At 49.1% G+C, this 17,885-nt stretch overlaps 1 protein-coding gene across 3 annotated transcripts in view; it reads right to left on the bottom strand.

The window, feature by feature from the left end:
• Window positions 1-6,237, bottom strand: part of ARL6 (ARF like GTPase 6) — a 95,359-nt gene extending 89,122 nt beyond the window's left edge. The window contains exon 1 of one of the 3 annotated variants that reach the window (XM_088481071.1): window positions 6,217-6,237. The gene's annotated coding sequence lies outside the window, so the exon portion shown is untranslated. Of the gene's footprint in view, window positions 1-5,759; window positions 5,904-6,116; window positions 6,139-6,216 lie in introns of those variants that run through there. The other 2 variants (XM_088481069.1, XM_088481068.1) reach the window with 2 other exon arrangements.
• Between the last annotated feature and the right edge of the window lie 11,648 nt (window positions 6,238-17,885).

The raw sequence follows: 17,885 nt of genomic DNA, 5'->3' as shown, positions 1-17,885 counted from the left end.
CCTTTTTGAGAACCCTTGATAACACAGCTACCAGGGGGAACAGGTAAATAAGAGAGTAATCCCAAGGAACCACCAGCATGTCTGTCAACAGCAGTACATTGCTGGATCCCTGGTCCTGGAGCTGTAGTTTTTCACCTTTAAGCTCAGCCTGAACACCATCATATTGTCCAATTTACCCCATTTTTCCACCAACTGCTGGAAAAACCTTGGGATGAAGGCACCATTCCTGCCGAAATAACTGGCCTCCCAATTGTCTACTCCAGAAATAATAAACCACGTTTAGGCCTGAATATTTTATTTTTGGCAAATGAAAAATATATCTGCTCTCGCTCATGGCCTGGGCACTTCCGGTGCCCGCCTGTTGGTTCAGATAAGACACGGTGACTTAGCTGCCTTCAGCATGTTGAATGCAGCTCAAAGCTCCAACACACTGATTAGGAGTGCCGCTTCCTCCATAGACCGCTTACCTCTACATGTATATAAGCCCGGGACAGAGAAGGAGAGGTAGATCGCAATTAGACTAGTTCTAATTGCAGGAGGGAACTCTTACCTGATTGCCACCATATCTGGCAGGCACTCAGGAACTAGCTGAATCACGATGATGCTGAATGCTATGGAAACCCGAGTACCTACCCCAGTGGTAGCGGTCGAAAAGCCCCTGGAGATTATCCAAGAAGGCCATCGGCGAAGGAGAAGTCCGCGTAACTTCTCCTCGGCCCACTCCAAGAGTCTTTCGCAACCTCTGATAGATGCTGTAAATTAAAAAAAAAAAAAAAAAAATCAAGACTACAGAATAAAAGCCATAGATAGTACAGCTCCACAGCTACAAAGAAATCACCCGGCTCCATTGGATACCCACAAAAAATGTAACAGCCAATCAGAGCTTTGAGGGGGAGGAGCCAAAGTTAAAATCACCACCTTTTGACAGTGCCAGGCTCCTAACTGTCCCCCAGTGGATGAAATATAATTCAATAAGAAGAAGCCATGTCACAAAGTAATCTGAGCCAGATGCTGCTAATCAAGTACACTATATTTTATAATCATTAGGAAATGCTATAACTTCTATTAAAAAAAAAAGAAAGCCTTTGGTAGTTCACTATGGAGCATTACAATTCTATGTTAACATTATATCAGGGGGAAAATACTTGTGCAATGATCTCAGAGAAGCTACTGCTTATCAGTCTGGAAAGGGTTATAAGGCCATTTCCAAACAGTTTGAAGTCCATCGTTGTACAGCGAGACAGATTACATACACATAGAAGACACTGAACAGTTTCCAATCTTCTCAGAAGTGGGCGTCCTTGTTAATTCACCAAAAGATCAGATCGTTTCATGTTAAAAGTTCATGACTCAACCACTACAAAAAGACAGAACAAGTATGGCTTTCATGGAAGAGTAAAGCACTTTCTCTACTAAAAATCCAGTATAATCGATTGCTGTACAGCTTAGGTTTTCTAAACTGCATCTCAACAACAAAATAATTACTTCTGGAACAATGATCTACGGACAGACAAGACATAGGAGGAGTTGTGTGGTCTTATTAAAGACTAACATGTTTGGTGAAGACCAAATACAGCGTATCACCAGAAGAACCTCATATCAACCACTAAGTACCAGGGTGATGATATGGGCTTGTTGTGCAACCATAGGAACTGCATACCATCACTGAGTCTTCCAAGAAACACCTCATCAAATCAGATTATTCTAGAGGAAAATATGAGGTAATCCATCCTAAAACAGAAGCTTGGCCAATATTTGATCATGCAACAGGAAAATGACATCAAACACTCCAGCAAATCTTCAACATGAATAAAAACAGTTCATAAAGAAGGTGCAATTTATTTTTCATGTATTTGTGTACAATGGGGGTCATTCAGACCCACTCGCGAGCGGCAGTACGCTCGCAAGTGGGTCGATGTTCCCCACTGCGCATGCGCACGACGGAGGGAGCTCCGTCGTGCGCATGCGCGAGACCCGGGGAACGACGGGCTTTCCATCGCTCCGGGTCTCGCACCAAAGGGGGCGTGCTGTCGATGTTGATTGACAGCACGCCCCCTTTGGTGGGTGTGCCGGCCAGACGGAGGCGTTCCGTCTGAAGCCGGCCCCACTGACATCACTAGTGATGTCAGTGGGAGTGATTTTGGCTCTGATAGAGCCAAAATCACTCTAGGGCTTGTGGCAGGGAGACCCTACCGCAGGGTCTCCGTCGCAAGTCCGATGGTCGCGATGGTCTTGACCATCGCGACCATCTTTTTGGCCGCTCACATATGCTGTGGGTGGTCACCCACAGCTATGCGAGCGGCCAGGAGGCCGCTCCATTTTCATGGAGGAGGGCCCTGATTCAGAGCGAGCGCTCTGGTCAGAGCGTCCGGCTCTGAATCAGGCCCAATGAACACTACTTTTCTTGATCCGCACAATTGTTGCATATGATGCTGTATTATATAAAAGGGACAGAGGTTGCATGTAGTCAGAGGACAAAGGGAGAGAGGTTGTCTGCAGTCACAGGACAGAAGGGGACAGAGGTTACACGCAGTCAGAGCACTGAGGGGGGACAGAGGTTGCATGCATTCAGAGCACGGGGGGAGACAGAGGTTGCATGCAGTCAGAGCACTAAGGAGGACAGAGGTTGCATGCAGTCAGAGCACTAAGGAGGACAGAGGTTGCATGCAGTCAGAGCTCGGAGGGGGACAAAGGTTGCATGCAGTCAGAAGACGGAGGGGGACAGAGGTTACACGCAGTCAGAGGACGGAGGGGGACAGAGGTTCACGCAGTCAGAGGACGGAGGGGGACAGAGGTTGCACGCAGTCGGAGGGGGGACAGAGGTTGCACGCAGTCAGAGGACGGAGGGGGACAGAGGTTGCACGCAGTCAGAGGACGGAGGGGGACAGAGGTTGCACGCAGTCAGAGGACGGAGGGGGACAGAGGTTGCACGCAGTCAGAGGACGGAGGGGGACAAAGGTTGCATGCAGTCAGAGGACGGAGGGGGACAGAGGTTGCATGCAGTCAGAGCTCGGAGGGGGACAGAGGTTGCACGCAGTCAGAGGACGGAGGGGGACAGAGGTTGCATGCAGTCAGAGCTCGGAGGGGGACAAAGGTTGCATGCAGTCAGAGCTCGGAGGGGGACAAAGGTTGCATGCAGTCAGAGCTCGGAAGGGGACAAAGGTTGCATGCAGTCAGAGCTCGGAAGGGGACAAAGGTTGCATGCAGTCAGAGCTCGGAGGGGGACAAAGGTTGCATGCAGTCAGAGCTCGGAGGGGGACAAAGGTTGCATGCAGTCAGAAGAGGACAGAGGTTGCACACAGTCAGAGGACGGAGGGGGACAGAGATTGCACGCAGTCAGAGGACGGAGGGGGACAGAGATTGCACGCAGTCAGAGGACGGAGGGGGACAGAGGTTGCACGCAGTCAGAGCACGGAGGGGGGCAGAGGTGGCACGCAGTCAGAGCACGGAGGGGGCAGAGGTGGCACGCAGTCAGAGCACGGAGGGGGGCAGAGGTGGCACGCAGTCAGAGCACGGAGGGGGGCAGAGGTGGCACGCAGTCAGAGCACGGAGGGGGGCAGAGGTGGCACGCAGTCAGAGCACGGAGGGGGGCAGAGGTGGCACGCAGTCAGAGCACGGAGGGGGCAGAGGTAGCACGCAGTCAGAGCACGGAGGGGGGCAGAGGTGGCACGCAGTCAGAGCACGGAGGGGGGCAGAGGTGGCACGCAGTCAGAGCACGGAGGGGTACAGAGGTTGCACGCAGTCAGAGCACGGAGAGGGGACAGAGGTTGCACGCAGTCAGAGGACGGAGGGGGACAGAGGTTGCACGCAGTCAGAGGACGGAGGGGGACAGAGGTTGCACGCAGTCAGAGGACGGAGGGGGACAGAGGTTGCGTGCAGTCAGAGGACGGAGGGGGACAATGGTTGCGTGCAGTCAGAGGACGGAGGGGGACAGAGGATGCCTGCAGTCAAACAGGCATACATTCAGGGATTGGAGTGACAGAGGTGCACACGGTCAGGTGACAAGAGGCGCATAGAGGGCCTGAATCAGAGACTTACGCTAATGCAATCGCAACCTCACGGATTTCAGTTGCTAAAATATGCTAATGCCTTCAAAAGCATAGCCGAGCATGTCCACTGCTGCCTTCTCATATCTGTCCGACGACGTATAACTGTGTAAAAATCTGTACTATCGACGCACAGTGCGGCGCATACGCAATAGTAATCAATCGCTTGTTCTGTGAAAATATCAGCATTGTCTCAGTCTCTGAATCAGGCCTCCAGTCAGGGGATGGAGGAACAGAGGTTCATACAGTCAGGGGATGGAGGGGCAGAAGAGCATGCAGTCAAGGGATGGAGGGGCAGAAGAGCATGCAGTCAGGGGATGGAGGGGCAGAAGAGCATGCAGTCAGGGGATGGAGGGGCAGAAGAGCATGCAGTCAGGGGATGGAGGGGCAGAGAAGCATACAGTCAGGGGATGGAGGGGCAGAGAAGCATGCAGTCAGGGGATGGAGGGGCAGAGAAGCATGCAGTCAGGGGATGGAGGGGCAGAGAAGCATGCAGTCAGGGGATGGAGGGGCAGAGAAGCATGCAGTCAGGGGATGGAGGAACAGAGGTTCATACAGTAAGGGGATGGAGGGACAGAGGAGAAAGCAGTCGGGGATGGAGGGACAGAGGAGCATGCAGTCAGGGGATGGAGGGACAGAGGAGCATGCAGTCAGGGAATGGAGGGAGGGACAGAGGTCCTGATTCATCATGGATCGCAATTGCAACAGCATATGCAGATCAGCTGATGGTGCGTACTGCGCATGCATAAACACTGTAGTGCGCAGGCTAGTATTGCGATCGCACTGCGATCACGCAGCTAGATACAAAGCCATCGCAGAGTGAGTGACAGGACTTCAGCGTATGGGGGCTGGTGTCTGGGGAGTGGTTGGAGGCATGCCTGTCCTTTGAATACATTTCCTGGGTGTGCATAAATTAGCCACTCTGACGGCATTCGCTGCTTCAGTACTCACTGGGTGTGACGAGAGTTGCAATTTCTGAGTCAGGTCAGACCTGTCGGAAGTTTGCGTGAGGGTCACATGTTACCTGCAGTTAAGGGATGGAGGGGCAGAGGAGCATGCAGTCAGGGGATAGAGGAGCATGCAGTTAGGGGATGGAGGGGCAGAGGAGCATGCAGTCAGGGGATAGAGGAGCATGCAGTTAGGGGATAGAGGGGCAGAGGAGCAATCAGTCAGGAGATGGATGGACAGAGGAGCATACAGTCGGGATGGAGGGGCAGAGGAGCATGCAGTCGGGATAGAGGAGCATGCAGTCAGGGGATGGAGGGGCAGAGGAGCATGCAGTCAGGGGATGGAGGGGCAGAGGAGCATGCAGTCAGGGGATGGAGGGGCAGAGGAGCATACAGTCAGGGGATGGACGGACAGAGGAGCATGCAGTCAGGGGATGGGCGGACAGAGGAGCATGCAGTCAGGGGATGGACGGACAGAGGAGCATACAGTCAGGGGACAGAGGAGCATACAGTCAGGGGATGGACGGACAGAGGAGCATACAGTCAGGGGATGGACGGACAGAGGAGCATACAGTCAGGCGATGGAGGGGCAGAGGAGCATATAGTCAGGGGATGGACGGACAGAGGAGCATAAAGTCAGGGGATGGATAGACATTGGAGCGGGTGATGGGTCACGGAGCTGTGCGCAATGAATGTACAGAGCGCTGTAAAACGCACCAATCCCCGGGAACTCTGCATGTTACGTATATGTCTTCCCCTGACATACCTTGCAGCAGTGCCGGTACTGATACGTGTGATGAGTGGAGGGCGGCCGTGCGGGGTATGTGAGGGACTGACAGGCCGGCAGCCGCTACAGTGTGTACCGGAAGCGGCGGTCTCTATGGTAACCCAGCAACACTTTTCTGCGGCTTACAGCCGCCTTACTGCCAATCGCTGGTGTCATTACACTATACTGGGTTATATTCTCTGAAGAACAGCGATTGGCTGACGGTGCCGGGGCCCCCCTGACACAGTTTGATCCTGTGAATGGGAGCGGTACTCGGGACACTTGTAATAAGGGGATCTTCCCCATCGGCAGCATGGGGACTGTGCTGTGTGTGTGTACTATACCCGTGTGCTGTACCTAAGAGCGTGCTATACCCGTGTGTGCTGCTGTACCTAAGAGCGTGCTATACCCGTGTGTGCTGCTGTACCTAAGAGCGTGCTATACCCGTGTGCTGTACCTAAGAGCGTGCTATACCCGTGTGTGTGTAGTCTGCCTGTTCCCCCCAACACACCCTGCTGGGGTTTATAGTCCGCCGTTCCCGCCCCTCCCCCCATACTCCGTCTCCCAATGGATAGGTCTCAGGTACATGACACCTGCAGCTGGGGGTTCTCGGATGAGGGTCCCTGCAGACGGAATCGGTATGATTAACTGCCGGACGCGTGGCCGGCGGTTCGAATCCCGACACCAGCATCCCGGCAGCAGTGAAAACCCTATCGTCCTAAGGTAAGTATTTTGCTAACCTATTCTACCCCCTAACCCTCCCTTAAGGCTGCCTAACCCCCCTCCCCCAGTGCCTAAACCTAACCCCCCCTTCCCCGCCGCCTAACCCTAACCCCCCTTCCCCGCTGCCTAACCTCCCGGGGGGTGCCTAACCCTAAGTCCCCCCCGGGAGCCCTAAACCTAACCCCCCCCCCCCCCTCCCCGCGACTATGGGTGGCCGGCGGCCCTTCGATCGTGATGCTGAGCATCGGGCTCCCGGCGTATGTATAATGACAGGCGTCGTGATTTCGACGCCTGCCATTAGACACTTGCCGGGATTAGACAGTCGGGAAGCCGGCGGTCGGGATTACGTCCGCCGGCTTCACGACTGCCACCCCTACAGACATGCACATAACCAGTTTCAGTTTGAGGGGCCTATTTATCGATATTGGCTGGAAAGATCATCTTTAACCTGCTCATCACAGATTTAGCCAATCTATGTCAGGACAATCTTAGAAAAAAAACAATGTAGACAGGAATGAGAGAGACAAAGAGAATGGAAGGGCAGAGGAGCCAGCCCAGACAGTGATAGGAGAGAGACTACTGCAGACGGGATGAGGGGCCAAATGTAATTACTGCTAAACTCTTCCGTCATCTAAATTCTCACCCTATAACAGTTGGCCCTTGGAGTCTTTGGTGGACAGGGATATAGCAAGAGCGTGTACGCACCTTCCATCATGTTTTGTCGGAAGAAACTGGTCGAATCGAACGATCACATAATATGTGCAGTTCAATATTCATCCGATTCCACCTGGCCAGATTGGACCAATAGTGCAGTGTGTACGCACCTTCCACCAATCTGCGACCGTTCCTACACCAATAGCAGCGCTGCCTCTGTGGGATTGGCCTTTCAAATATGACAAGTCCTGTATTATTTAAGGATTATTCAATTTAAGTCACGAAAAACAATATAGTGTTATCTTGATAACTAATCACCTTGTATATACACATGAAAACACTGTAAAGGTAAGCAATCTTTTTTTTACATTTTTATTACACACAAGATGCATAACAGAACATGTTTTCTAAATTTCCTTCTCTATCACAGTTGAAAATATACATCACCTGGTCTTTTAAATTTTGTCTGCCAGTAATATATTATGTGTATATATAAATATATATGTATATAATTTTATATATATATATATATATATACATATCTATCTATCTATCTATCTATCTATATATATATATATATATATATATATATATCTATCTATATCTTTAGATGAAGCATGACATGCAATGATATTGATACTTATTACAGTATTCTATTATATCAACAGCATAAGTATCATATGAATTGCTTTAATGTGAGAAGGTTGCAGGAACATGAAATACATGTTTACTTTATCTGATAAAGACAAAATAACAAACTGACAATAGCAGTTTAAATATGGCATGAGGTCCTATACTATTCACCCATTATTAAATTTTAGTCCTGAAATAATTACGTGTATTTTTTTACGACAACATTTTTTTTTATATAGTGACTTTCATTATTATTAGAAATATGTGACAACAAATATACACCATTGGCAGTCATACGTTAAGTTGATATCAAGTTAGCTTGGCCCCTGCAGCTTTCGCCATCCGAAGATGGGCTACACTTCGCAAAACGTACTGGGAGAGACTTCAGAAACCCTCACCGTTAATGGCCGCCGCTAATGCTTGGTCTGTAGACCACTCATGTGCAGCAGTCTTGATAGAGGAGTGAATAGACCGCTGATGTGGTCACTTCACTCCGAGCCTATTGCAGGGACAGCCAGGCGTCTTCCAGACCCCTGTCCCTGTGTGTGCTATTTAATACATTCAGGTGGCATTATCGCATATTATAATGCGGTCATGGGCACTAATATCGCCCCCAGATTAAATTGAGTATGTGATTCTTAATAAATGTGCCCCATAGACAAAAACTAATTTTAAACATTACATTTTAAAGCAGTGTCACAGTATTTAAATTAGCCTTTTCTATTAAAATATTTATTGGGCACTTGAACTATGTTGACTTGTGCCTAGATGTCTGTATTTTATATGTCGACATTTTGACCATGTCACATACTGACATTTAAAATCTAGGTAACTGCACATAGTGGTATATTAGGTTAACAAAGAGAATATATACAATGATATTTTAGACACCATAATGTGTTCCTAGATGTCTACATTTTAAATATCAACATTTTGACCATGGCAAAATATCGACATTTAAAATACAGGGCCTGATCCATAGATAAATGCACATCTCCGATGGTTAGGGATCCCCCAAGCTGCAGCATAATTTATATGCTGCGACGTTTGGGTGGTGGAGCAGGGGCGTGCCTGGTTGCCGTTCCCGGAAATGGGGGGTGTCGACCCCGTTTTCCGGGAGGGATGAGTTCAGGGTCTCTGTGGGCGGATGCAGATTCCTGGCCTCTTGCGTGACCAGGCACCAGCTAGGCTTCAGCTCCCGCAGCCTGACTAAAAGAACAACCATAGCGACCATCGTTCGCGATGGTTGCTATGGTGATCCCAGCCTGCGACGTAGCAGTGCTATGATTGCAAATGCAGAAAAGAGGTGTCTGGCTCCTCCTTCTGCATTTGCATCTGAGATAGATAAACTTACACAACCGCTTGTGTGCAGCTCTGAATCAGGCCCATAGGGCATAACTATAAACTTTGCTCCCCCCTGCCAAAAAAGTTTCAGACGCCCCCCCCTGCTCATAACACAAACACACCCAAAGATGACTTTTAAGATGTGTTGTTTCGTGATACAGTAATGTCACTTACACATTATGACACACTAAGTAATGCCCCTATAACACATTATACCACACCATAATGCCCCTTACAACACATTATGCCACACAGTAATGCCCCTTACACATTATGCCACACAATATTGCCATGTATAACATAATGACACACAGTAATGCTCTTATAACAAATTCTGCAACACCTTAATGCCCCTATAACTCATTATGCCACACCGTAATGCCCCTTACACATTATGCCCCTTATAACAGATAATGCCACTCAGTAATGCCCTTTATAACACATTATGCCACACTAAGTAATAGCACATTGTGCCACCCAGTAATGCCCCTTACACATTATGCCACATGTTAATGCCTATTACATCCCACCCTGAAAGATCTACTTCACCAACCCTCCTCTCCTCTCCTGCCAGTCTGTCACCTCAACCCAAGACAGGTTGCACAGTTTCTATGTCTGTGAAGAAACAGATTATTGGGAACATAGCTTATAACCTGTAAACTGCGTGTATCAAGTTAGTGCCACTTATACAGTGTCCCCTGTACTAGTGCCCCTTATGCAATGCCCCCTGTACTAGTGCCCCTTATGCAATGCCCCTGTACTAGTGCCCCTGTACTAGTGCCCCTTATGTGATGCCCCCTGTAGCAGTGCCCCTTATGCAATGCCCTCTGTAGCAATGCCGTAGTAGTGTCCCTTAAGCAATGCCCCCTGTAGCAGTGCCCCTTATACAATGCCCCCTCTAGCAGTGCTTCTTTTGCAATTCCCCCCTGTAGCAGTGCCCCTTATGCAATGCCCCTGTAGCAGTGCCTCTTATGCAATGCCCCTGTAGCAGTGCCTCTTATGCAATGCCCCTGTAGTTGTACCCATATGCATTGTCCCCTGTAGTTGAGCCAATATGCATTGTCCCCTGTAGTTGAGCCCATATGCATTGCCCCCTGTAGTTCTCCATATGCAGTGCCCCCTGTAGTTGAGCCCATATGCAGTGCCCATTGTAGTTGAGCCCATATGCATTGCCCCCTGTAGTTCTCCATATGCAGTGCCCCCTGTAGTTGAGCCCATATGCAGTGCCCACTGTAGCTGTGCCCCCTGTAGTTGAGCCCATATGCAGTGCCCCCTGTAGTTGAGCCAATATGCCGTGCCCCCTGTAGTTGAGCCCATATGCCATGCCCCCTGTAGTTGTGCCCATATGCTGTGCCCCCTGTAGTTGTGCCCCCCCCAGTTCTTACAGTGTATCCGGAAAGTATTCTCAGCGCTTCACTTTTTCCACATTTTGTTATGTTACAGCCTTATTCCAAAATGGAATAAATTCATTTTGGTCCTCAAAATTCTACACACAGTACCCCATAATGACAATGTGTAAAAAGTTTTTTATTATTTTTGCTTCCTTAGCCTCCGATCACTTCAGAGACCAGCGTTCACAGTTGCTTTGGCGAAGCAACGGCCCCCCGGCGTCCCCAAGCCACCGCAGGGGTCGTAGTTACGCCACTGTTTTGACCGTATCAATACTGTATGTCGATATTGTCAAAATCCAACAGTCAAAATATATGTAACTGGTCACAGTATAACCTGCATATAAAATATAGACATGTATACATGCTATGCAAACATTTATTTGTCGCAACTATGAAGGGGATTAGCGCTACTGTGCAGGGCTTGCCCCAGACCTACTATCACCCTATGTGAGAATCATAATATGCCGTAACCTCCCTCCCTGCTGCGGCCGGCTAGCACATGGAGGTGGTGCACATAATACACAGGTAGACCGCGGTGGCCGCTGAGAGGGGGAGTGGAGAAGGAAGCGAGGAGCAACCGCCCTCCCTAAATCCCACTTTGGTGAATGATCTGCTCTGGGAGAATGTGTGTGGAGAAGGGCTGTGGGGATGGAGCAGCTGGAAAGGAGTTGGTCCAGATACCGCTGCACCCCCTAATATGTGGTGCCCCTGTTTGGCACTCCACTCAAATAGCCCTAGAGCCGGCCCTGCTACTGTGACAGGGTCTAGTGCAATGATCATTGCAATTAATTTATCATACAGCACATAATAGGCATGCAGTAATCAGTGCAAAGTTCTCTAGCGGGGGTAGGGGGTAGGGTTTACAATGAATTTTATGTGAAATTTGTCTATATGTGTGACATGATAGGAGCACTGTTTGCGGGTGCTCTGTGCTTTTCCCCCAGTAGGCAACCTGTCACAATCCAGCCAGATACACATGCCAACTTGCCCTGCCACAGTTTTAGCATGCCCTAACAGCAAATACTGTATGTGCAGTGCATGCTGTCATGTGTAGTTCCACAGCAGCTGGAGTGCCACAGGTTGCCTATCCCATGATTGATAATAATAATGAGTGTAGGACGCTTGGGTTCTCTCTGCAATGAGTCCGTAAAGTACACAAGTACCCAAATATCATTAGTAAAGAAATTGAGAACTTTCTCTCCTTTTTCTGCTTACCTGTGGATTTTTATTTGTGGACCGGACTTTATACTTGTACAAAAAAGAAATTAAACAAGAATTTATGAGATTGTGGGGTTTGGAAACTATCCCAAAACAAATGGGATGTAGTCAGGAAGCTGACGGTCTAAATCCTGACCGCCGGCTTCCCAACTTTCTAATCCCGGCAAGGTACTAATGACAGGCGTCGAAATCCCGATATCTGTCATACGACCTAAGCCGGGAGCCCGACACCCGGCTTACCGATCAAAGGTAAGCCGGGCGTGGACAGCCGCGGGGGGAAAGGGTTAGGTTAGCGGGTCAGGCACCCCCCCCCCCCCCGGGAGGTTAGGGTTAGGCTAGCGGAAGAGGGGAGTTAGGGTTAGGCACCCCTAAAGGAGGGTTAGAGCTAGGGGTAGAATAGGGTTAGTTAATACTTACCTTTTGACGTTCGGGATCTTCAACCCTGCCGGGCTTCCGCTGTCTGGAAATTAGATTATTATGCACTGTGTGTTGCAGCGCTGTTAAATTTTCTATTTTATTTTCTCTTTTGGTTAGCGACCATCTTAACAGCAGCGTGAAACACAGTTTTAACGTACTTTACCCTACCAAGCACCTGTGACTTTAGTCTTTTCTTATTTTGCGACATTATGACTGTGTCTACATTTTGGTTGTTGACATTTTGTCTGTCGATGTTTCTTTTTTCATTCTCGACATTTTGACTACATCCCGATTTAATAGGTAAGGTATATAACAAGTGTTGTACAGAGCATGCAATAAGCATGATATGAGGATTCCAGTGGCGTAAATTCATCCCAGACACCCGGAGGCAAGTTATAATTTGGTGCCCCCCCTAGCAAAAAGGGAAAATACCATGTATTGGGCGGCCTTGACGGTACACTCAGGGTACATATTTATAGCCCTAGGTGGGGTGAATATATTGTGGGCAATGGAGGAGGTGCCCCTACAGTGCTGGCGCCCGGCGGAAGGTGCCTCCATTGTCTCTCATAGTTCTGCCCCTGGTGGATACAGTGGTGGTTGTGGTGGGAGCAGACTATGGGGTCCATTTCACAACAACCCCCTATGAGATGCACTTGTGGTAAGAAAATTTTACCCCAACTCACAATGCGCTCAGGAAAATTACCGTTTGCATTTAGTAAGGTTGGGGCGCCGGGAAAGAGCTTCCAGAAAAGCGCTGTCACCGCGAATGCCTAGAAGCAAAGTGATAGCTACTGCATTCGGCATTGGCGTGCATACTGTACTGAGGATGCCTTTCTGGTAAATTCTGTAAAAAAAAAAGTAGCCAATAGGCTTTTAATAGCTAACATCATATTAATACCCTTTTTACACCGACCTAAAAATCCCGGGTTGGCGCACATCAACCCGGGATTTTCGTCTGTGTAAATGGATCCACCTGGGTCCAGGGACCCGAGGATCCAACTCGGGTACTTTGCAGTGTAAACGGCGCGATCCGGGTCACGATGACCCAGTTCGTGTCGCATGCCGCCTGCTTGGCCGGCTTCAGTGGTGCTTGGAGATAACATCAGCTCCAAGCGTCCACTACAACGCTGGAAGAGCCGGGTCACTGCAGACCCTGCACCGGTGTGAACAGTGCCGGACCGGCCATAGCCCGGGTTGGCGCCGCAGTAGGTGTCTAACCCGGCCATGTTCCAAATCCCAGTTCAGAACTGGGACTTCAGTGTAAAAGCAATATTAGATGGCGTGAGCTGTCGGGGGACAAGCATTCCAGAGCTTGGTAATTCCGACTTGCATAGCAACCTCCATAGAAACCTAAGGGAGCTGCTTATGCCGTAGGAAATGGAGGGACTGCTGCAGATATCAGCTGCGGTCTCTCCTTGTTACATATAGGGATACTTAGATTTTGTTGGGATTCCCCGAAAATGTCTGTTTTTAAAGGATTTCCCGCAAAATAGCTCTAATAGGCCCCTCAGTCATTTGCCTTAATTGTTAATGGAAGCACATAAACATTACCAATATTCTCAGTACAAACTGCTCTGCTCGCTAATTTCCCACTTACTTTGCTAATGCAGTTACTTGTACATAATTCATTGATGGTTTAACAAAAGACAAGCCAAAACCATTTTCATAAATGAATTAGTTCAGCACAGGTAAATGGAATAGATAAATGAAAAGTTTAGGAACAGAGGCCCTGATTCAGAGCCGCTCGCTCTGAATCAGGATGTCTTTTTTTTTTTATGGAGCGGCCATTAGCCCACAGCTAATGCGAGTGGCCAGGATGATAATCAAGACCATCGCCACCATCTGGCTTGCGACGAGACCCTTGTGGTAGGGTCTCGTGGCCGCAAGCCCCAGAGAGCTTTCGGCTCAAGCAGAGCCGAAAGCTCTCCCACTGACATCACTTGTGATGTCAGTGGGGCCGCCCCCAAACGGTAGGCGTTCCCATGGGAACGCCTCTGTCTGGGCAGCCGACCCGCCCACCAAAGGGGGCGTGCTGTCACTCAACATCGACAGCACGCCCCCTTTGGTGTGAGACCCGGAGCGACGGATTGCCCGTCGTTATCCGGGTCTCGCGTATGCGCACGACGGAGCCGGCTCCGTCGTGCGCATGCGCTCTGGGCCACCATCGAACCGGTAGCGAGCGCTCAGCGATTGCGACCGGGTCTGAATCAGGCCCAGAGTATTTTCTTTACAGGGTGGAAGAGATTATGCCAGAGTGTTTGGTATCTGTGTGTCAAGATGGTGCTATATTTTCCACCCTGTGATTAAAGGAGCTGTGTGAATTGGGGTGCTTTTGCCTAAATCAGGGTTTCCCAAACTCGGTCCTCAAGGCACCCTAACAGTCCAGGTTTTAAGGATATCCATGCTTGTGTACAAATGGTATATATATAATAAATATACTGAATGAGGTACTAATTAAATCACTTGTGTTTAAGCATGGATATCCTTAAAACCTGGACCATTAGGGTGCCTTGAGGATCATGTTTAGGAACCACTGACCTAAATGGTTTTCTTGAATTGCACTCAATATGTGGAGAGAAAGTTTAGTCGGTGGTAACTAAGGGGCAAATTTACTAATGTGCGGGTTTATAGAAGTGGAGATGTTGCACATAGCAACCAATCAGATTCTACTTAACATTTATCCAGCATCTTCTAGAAGATAGCTAGAATCTGATTAGTTACTATGAGCAACATCTCCACTTCTAAAAACCTGCACTTTAGTAAACATACCCTTATGCCTGTGCGCGACGGCTACACTGCAATCACGCAGAGCACAGCAAGCCATCGCAGAATGATTGACAGGTATTCAGCCTTAGGGGATGGTGACGGGGGAGTGGTCGGAGAAACGTAGACGTGCCTGTCCGTTTGAACTCTGTTGCATGGGCGTGCATAAATTAGCCATTGTGATGGCATATGCAGCTTGAGAACACACTGCGTGCAATGAGGATGTACATGAAGACTGAAGGGCTGAATATGGTCATCAAGCAATGCAACATATTGGTTACTGGTCAATGACCTGTTCAGGTGGTCCAGTGTACCCACACTAAATTATACCACCAGCTGCCGCCTGCATTGTGCCTTGTTGACAATTAGGATCCATGACCTCATGGGGTCTGCGTCACACTCAAACCCTACCCTCAGCCCGAAACAACTGGAATCATGACTCATTGGACCATGCCACATGTTGGCAATCCTCCAAAGTCCAATCAGCGACATCACGAACCCAGGTGAGGCACTGTGTCCGGTGTCATAGTGTTAACAGGGCCACTCTGGTAGGTCTTTTGCTCCCATATCCCTTGGAAGCTAAAGACCACTGATCTGCTGGATATGCGTCTGGTACCTCCTACATTGAATGTGGATGAGATTTGAGCCAGTGTCATTTGTCTGTTACGATGGACAATGCTGGCCAGATGCCACTGGTCACGATCATTAAGCAACGTGGTTGGCCATTGCGCTGTCCACGATGGGTGGTAATGCCTTCCATGAGGTATTCCCGGTAAACACGTGACACCGGAGATCGAGAAATGTTGAATGTTTGCACAGCTTTGGAAATGGAATGTCCCATCTGTCAGACACCCACTATCATGCCCCGTTCAAACTCTGGTAACTCACGTCACCTTGCAATGAGCAGCCTAGCTGGTGTCCAAACTGACTCACGAGATGTCAGATTACAACTGATGCAGGTCTAGGCATTTCCAAGATGTTCTGTTTCATTATTAACCCCTCGGCGCTATTAGCACAACCTTTTCTCATTGGTACATGAACTAGCCTTTAATTTTGGTCTTCAAAGGCCACAATTAATTGCAGCCGCTCTACTTCAGAATGTTTCATAATGGTGAGGCAAATGAGTGTTTAATAACCGGGTATATTAACTTGCCTGGTGAGCTGTAATGTATTATAAGTACATTATGGGAGGATTTATCTACACTGTGGGCCTGACTCAAAGGTGCACGCAATTCCAACACAACGCCGCTGTTCACGTAGGTCACCGATTATTTGCAGATGTGCATAAGCAAATATTCCAATGGCTTATGCATTACACAGGGGTACGCACAAATACAGTGGCGTCACAAGGGGGGTGCGGGCCGCACCCGGGTGTCACCTGCCGAGGGGTGACACCAAGGTGCAGACCCCTCAGTGACAAAAGCCAGGTGCTGCACTGTAGCATTAAGTGCAGCAGTCGGTTCCTGACACTGTGAGGGATTTGACACTGCACACAGGGCAGTCCACACCCCTGGCAACCCCCCCCCCCTCAGTAATTAGCACGGGAGTTCGGCCCACAATGCCACGCCCCTTCCTGTGTGGCCATGCCCACTGCCAGGAGGCCATGCCCCCTCCGCGTAGAGGGACACCACTGCACAACTGTGCTATTGCATTGGGTATCATATATGGCGTGGCAAAGTGACAGGCATTCCTGGATGGCGACTGCGAGGTGGCCTGAAGTGAACACAAAAAAGTCCATCTCATGGGCGTGTTATGGGAGTGTCGCAAGCGCGTCAGTGACAGTGGCTGCGTTCTCAGGTGCACAGCTGCAGCCACATGCTCACATGGAGATAGTGTACCTGCCCTAGGGCTGCTGCAAGTGTCAATGGCGTGCCGATGGTGGCATGTGAAGAATCACCGGTGGTTTACCAGCATGCTGGGACACAGAAAGTGGGAGTTCCAGGGCTTGGTCATTCAGACGCTGGCTACTACACCAAGCGGTGGCTGAAACTGGCATTTGGATATTATCGCTCCAACATCCCCGACAACAACCACAAGAGCGGATGCAGTAGCGTCAACCTCTGAATCAGGAGTTATGTCCTGTATGTATGAAACAGAGTGATTAAATTGAAGATAGACTTCTGCAGGCTTTTACTGCTCATTGGTCAGCCTCAATCACAACTTGGCGTCAGAGAGCTATGTCGAGGAGACTGACAGTGGCTGCGGGTAACTCTGGTGATCCAATGGGCCAGCGATGGAGGGCACACTGGGAGATGGGGGCCCAGGGCATGTGCCCTTACAGACACACCTAGTTATCTAGCGAGTACTGCTTCATCGGCATGCATGGGATTCTGAACAGACTTGTGCAGTGTTTGCCCAGCTTGAGGCCATTCTTAGCAATTTGCTCGTATTGAACAGGTCACTAATGCAGTCAGGAAAAATCATAATATTACAAGAAGATATGGATTTTCCTATATATATCTTTAGAAATGACTTATGTAATTCTACTACAAATGTATAAAAATCCCCAAAGTAGAACTTATAATCACGTTATGTAATGATAAGCAGGGTTTGTGATTGAAAACTATAATTTGGCACTTAAACGAGTGGCAGGGGCAGGTAAGCATTGATACCTATATCACAATGACAAAAATTGTCAAGTTTGTCAAAATCACTTATTTTTTCCTTCACTAATGCAGGCCATGAGATTTGTGTGCAGAATATGAGGTTGCAAGAGACATGATTGCAGACAGAAATATGTAACATGCAGGGGCATAACTACAGTGAGTGCAGGGAGCGCCATTGCTATGAGGCCTGGGCCTTCACCCTCATGCCACAGAACACTTCTGGGAGAGACCATGATGCAGGAGCCTGCCAATGTGAACTTGGCACCTTGTGACATAATGTCAACTGTGGGCACTGCAATATGGCATAATGTCAACTGGGGGCATTGTGTGGCATACTGGACGCCAAGACCAGGAAACCAGGTTGATGTTGCCTATTA

This window comes from Taudactylus pleione, unplaced genomic scaffold, assembly GCF_031769625.1.
Source record: "Taudactylus pleione unplaced genomic scaffold, aTauple2 ptg000262l, whole genome shotgun sequence".
Classification (NCBI taxonomy): Eukaryota; Metazoa; Chordata; class Amphibia; order Anura; family Myobatrachidae; genus Taudactylus; species Taudactylus pleione.
Note: the sequence above shows the minus strand (reverse complement) of the source record. Positions and strands in the feature narration are given on the sequence as shown.